The sequence below is a fragment of the Ovis aries genome, chromosome 19 (assembly GCF_016772045.2).
Source record: "Ovis aries strain OAR_USU_Benz2616 breed Rambouillet chromosome 19, ARS-UI_Ramb_v3.0, whole genome shotgun sequence".
In the NCBI taxonomy this organism is placed as follows: domain Eukaryota; kingdom Metazoa; phylum Chordata; class Mammalia; order Artiodactyla; family Bovidae; genus Ovis; species Ovis aries.
The window spans coordinates 17,140,256-17,145,595 of record NC_056072.1 but is presented as its reverse complement, the minus strand read 5'-3'; the positions used below and the strand labels follow the sequence as shown (position 1 = coordinate 17,145,595).

The following is a 5,340-nucleotide window of genomic DNA, read 5'->3' as shown; positions in this document are numbered from 1 at the left end:
GTAGCTGCCACATTAGTTCTCAAACAAGTTGGTCATTTATATACAACAAGTTGTATATTTATTGCATTCTTAATTATTGTGACTTAAAAATTAAGTTGAAGGTAATAATCACCAAAAAGTCTTCTCAGATACTTTCCCCATCTTCTCTTTTTACTGTTTAGTCATTCAAAAGTAAGAAATTTAAGTAAAGAACATTTAAGAATAAATTCAGCTTATATGTATAATAAAATTTTGAATAATCAGATTCAGAAATTAAATCTTTAAATTAATGGTTATTTCCTTTTAACTAACCCTTATTGAAAATTTTTCTGACATGTTTTCTTCTTAACTGAGTTGGGTTTATTGGCCTGTTAAAAGTCTTTTACTGCTTCAGAGTTATTCTGTTAATCTGTTGATTTTTAATTTAATGTTATTTAATAGTTTAAATATTAGGATAGTAGATTTGACTGAACACATTGGTTTCAGAATGCATTTTAGAAGCTTGTGTTTTTAGTGAACCCCAGTTTAAAGGTTATTGCTTTCAGAAAGAAAAAATTTGGTTAGTTGTGGCTTCTGGCTAAAGAGTTTAGAGAATAGAGTTGTCTAGTATACAGCCTTTTATTTAGTATTCCGGTGAAGGAGAATCCTAATAATTTTATAGTAACAATACTGTGTTAGCAGCCTGATAGCCAAAGCTCTGAAAAAGAAACCAGATCTAGGAGGTGAATCTAGGGAGTATTTAAGTTGATTCTAGAATAGTAAGTTGTGGCTAATAGGATGAAAATAATCATTACCCCCTCTTAAAAGATTGATATCACTGCCCTTGAGAAAAGTGGGCATTGCATACTGTAACTCAACCTACCTTTTATGTCAGCCTAAGTGGGAAGAGATTATCTCTTTTTCTGTAATACGTGCCTACTTTTAACATACTGAGTTTAACATAATTTCAAAAATACCTATAAAATACACCTTTCTGGCCCTTAGTTAGTCATTGTGCATAATTTATCTTTACTCTGAAATCTCATAATTTTGCCCTAAATTTCAAAGTGATTTTAAAACTTAGGAAAGCTACTATACCTCAGAACATATATTTATGAGAATGAAGGAAAAAGGTGTAAAATTTCAATGTAAGTAAGTACCTTGGTGATAACATGAGAATTCATAAAATACAAGCAATCTCAATGTTTTATTTCACATTGAATGATAGAGGATAGATATTATAAAACCAGAGGAACTAAAAAGGGACACACTGAGAAAATGGCGTGCTAGTGTATGCCTAAATATATATTCACTTACATGCTTTGTCAGAGACCAAAATTTAAGAAGAAATTTGACTTTCTGGTGGTTTGTGGAGAGAGCTGATCAGAGACTGCTTCTTGGCTAAGTTTCTGTCTGCATAGGCTGTTAACAATTGTTTCTCTGGCAGCAGATCTTGTTCATCAGGATTGCATCATTTCTGGGAGAATGGCCAAGGTCCACAGCCACAGTACAAAGACTGTCTGAAGCATATGAGGCCTGTTCTTTTTCTGAAGCGGCACTCCTCTTCCTGCCAGTCCTCTTCACAGGATTACTGAAGCAGATTTGTTCTGAGTTTCTTTCATCGGATTGGCTGTTTATTGGACTCTTGTCTCCCAGCTGCTTCCGGCTCACCTGGCTGATGCAATTTCTTTTTCTGAAGTCTCTTAAAACACTTATTGTCTGTCTCCTCTGAGAGTGACCTGGCAGACCACACGGGTCTTGTGCTTTCAGCAAGTCACGTAGAGAAGAGACTGTCAGAAAGACAGATACAGAGACTGCTGACCATTTCTGAACCCAATTAAAAAGACAGGAGTAATGATAAACCGTTTCTGGCATGTTCTTAACAGCCTTTTCCTTAGAAACTGTAGGTATCAGTAAATGGTGATTTCTCAAAGAGTACTCAGGACTGGGAGACAAGCTGATTGTGTTTTTGAGTCTAAGAATTTATTACTGTTCCTAGGGGTTCTGGAGGAGTGTTCTAATTGTAGTTAAATTGAAATTCCAGAGCATTCATTTTCCCCCTGTTGTATACTCATGTATTTATTTCTCTTTTTACTCCTGTCATTTTTTTTCTTATTTGTTGTTGCTAAAAGACTGTATTTCTTCCCTGATGTAATTTCTTCCTCTCATTTACTATTACCGTCATGCTTTTCATTTTTATGACTTCCCTGGTGACTCAGACGGTAAAGCATCTGCCTACAATGCAGGAGACCTGGGTTCAATCCCTGGGTCGGGAAGATCCTCTGGAGAAGGAAATGGCAACCCACTCCAGTACTCTTGGCTGGAAAATCCCATGGACGGAGGAACGTGGCAGGCTACAGTCCATGAGGTCGCAAAGAGGTGGACACAACTGAGCCGCTTCACTTCACCCTCAGCCCTTTCATTTATATAGTTCTGAATATGGTCCTTTAAAATGGTTTCTAAAGAATAGTTTATTTTCCAGGTTTTAATCAAGTTAGAAATCCATAAGATATCAGCATAAAGAACATTTACTCTACTGCTTGGTACTGGAATCCCTCAAACAAGTATTTTCACATATATGATATATTAACACTTCAGATATTGATACCCTTTTCAGGCTACTGTCAAATTGACTTTGTCCCCCTCCCCAAAATCCTGGGTCATCACCTGTTTTCCTTTTCTTTTTAGAGTATAGAAAGCAAATTAAAGCTCTATTTTCTACATGTCTTCCATTGTGTAGTTGAGAAATTGACTTGTCAATCTTTCTGTAATAGGATAAGAGGATGGAGAGATGTGTTGGGGGAAGAAAAGAGTAATATGAACTTTAATAAATGATGGCGAGTCCCTGTTTGACTGGAGAGTCACATGGACTTGATTAAAGAAAAGCCTGTGAATTTAGGAATGGGTCAGGAAAGAAGCACCTTCTCAGATCGAGAAAAAGAACGAATCCTTTGGGAAATGGAAGAGAATTCTAATTGGATGGAAACAAAAGGATCACCCAGAGACAGTACTTACCACTTCTTAACTCAAAGACAATTGCCTTTTCTACCTTTTATTTAGGTTCTGGGTTTACAGGAAAAGAATGTGATGAGTTTAAAGGACAAAGATAAAGCACTAAATGGAACATAGTATTGTAAACAAGGCAGAATACAGAAATGAAACAAAATTGCTGTTAAAATATTATTTCTCTAGAATTCCATGCTGTGTGTCCATCTTTGTTATTTCTGTCTATACTAATTCGTTTCTCAACTTTTTCTAGGTCTTCACAGCTACTGGCAGATAATTTGGGGGGACTTCATATTCAGAGGTCTATAAAAAGGTGACTGAGCCAAGTAACTTTTTTTGTTTTAACTTTCGCACTTTAATGAATACTAAGTTTAATTTTGATATAATAGTGATCATAATTTATTCAGCAAATATTCTCAAAAATCTCTGTGCCAGGAAATATTCTCAAATACTTGTTCTAGACTTTGGAACTACAGCAGAGGATAAAACACAGAAATCCTTGTCCTGATTGAGTTTATATTTTGGTAGGAATAGAGACAAATTAACAAGTAAAAGAAATCTTGAAACTGTTCCACAAAGAGATGTTAATTCTTATCACTCTTTCTAGGACATATCTCCAAACTGTGTGAAAAGTTAGTAACTGCTATAACTGCTAAACTTTGTAAACTGTAGTAGGAGCCTGTTATGTTATAAAACTAGAGTAATTATAATTACATATTACATATAGATAATGTTAGAAGTTCTTCAGTTAACATTTTAATAGCTACATTTTACATGTTATTTGGAACAGGAACTAGGCTCAGGGTTATATGAGAAGTTTGATTTTGCCATCTTTTTTATTATTATTAAAAAGGCCCAATATTATGAAAGTATTACTTGAAGCAAGATAACCATGCTAATCTAAAATGCCTTCATCAGAAGAGTGGAAGTGGTCATGTAAAATTACAAAAAAGTTTTATTTTTTCTAGACACCTGCATTTTTTTAATGGTTATATAACAGTAATGGCTATGACAGGATTTTTTAGTGGTGTTGAGTAATTGGGGGTTATACTGAAATATAACACGTGATTCGGATTCAAGTATTGGTCAAGCGACTTCACTTTCACTTTTCACTTGCATGCATTGGAGAAGGAAATGGCAACCCACTCCAGTGTTCTTGCCTGGAGAATCCCAGGGACGGGGGAGCCTGGTGGGCTGCTGTCTATGGGGTTGCAGAGTCGGACATGACTGAAGTGACTGAGCAGCAGCAGTATGATTATTATTAGATTGTGTTGTGGTTATTAACTTAAGTAGCCTTTGGATTTTTTATTTATGTTTTTAATTCCAGAATTATACTGTGATATCAAATAGAGAAAGAGTTGTAACCAACAGCTCCCAAAGTTCAAAATTGCCCTTTTGGACTTACTTGATAAGCATTCTCTCTTCTGTTTTTTTGTAGATTTTATTTCAGTTTCCCAGAGGCTCAGAGGGTATACAGATCCACTCTGTTTGAATATATTGTTAGGGAAAAGAAACATTTATGTGTAGGATGGGCCCAAAAGCATAAAGTTACGCTAGTCACTTTTTTTTTTTTTTTTTTACAAGCTGTAAAGACAATAGATAGGAAGATCTTCCTTTTTCATTTCAATCTCAAGGGGAATATGTCACCCCAAGTGGAGTAGGAGCAAGCGTATTGCCACACCCAGATTTTGGAGCATCCTAGATCAATTGGTGAGATCCAGCTCTTTCCACTGCAGATGCCAGGGAGGACTACTTAGTTTACAGCTGTTCTAGCACTTTAAAATAATGATATAAAACAGAAATATTATTTTTATGTGTTCTTAAAAATCTTGGCCTGATTCACTGTTCACAGTTGGTTTTCTTTTCCACATTAATTTGCTTCATATTTCAAAATAAGAGTCAAGCATCTCAGATCATCTTAATCATTTTAAAATTTGTATTAATCCCCTGGATTGACTCAATTAATATGCTATTACTTTTCATTTGATTTAATTTTTTAGTGTAAATGATCATTTTCTATTTGTCTTATCATGAATCAGTATTTCAATCATGACTTCTTACTGGGTTTTTTTTTTTCTTTTTTGCAAAAAACCTTTGTTAACCTGAACCTTAACAGTCACATTGAGTTTCTTTCCTCCCACATAAAATACTTCTTGTTCCATTCTTTTAATGATTTTTTTTAACAAAGCTGTAAAATCACTAATGTAAAAATCAGAGTACACTTTTTCCCTTTGCACCATATTTCCAAATCTCTTAATCTGATTTTGTTTGTTTGTGTTACTGAGCTTGTCTTTCTGCTCCCAAATTCCACTGGCTGTGGTCACCAACTCAAGGTATCCTCACTGCTTTTCCATGCAATATTTTCTAATTTTTATC

General features: G+C 34.9%; 1 protein-coding gene across 30 annotated transcripts in view; it reads left to right on the top strand.

Moving 5' to 3' along the window:
• The window catches only part of SETD5 (SET domain containing 5), an 80,080-nt gene that overhangs the window by 31,220 nt on the left and 43,520 nt on the right, over positions 1 to 5,340 (top strand). For 22 of the 30 annotated variants that reach the window (XM_004018293.5, XM_060402169.1, XM_060402171.1 and 19 more), the window contains exon 2: positions 3,218 to 3,277. The exons of the other annotated variants lie outside the window; for them this stretch is intronic. The gene's annotated coding sequence lies outside the window, so the exon portion shown is untranslated. The remainder of the gene's footprint in view (positions 1 to 3,217; positions 3,278 to 5,340) is intronic. 30 annotated transcript variants of the gene reach the window in all.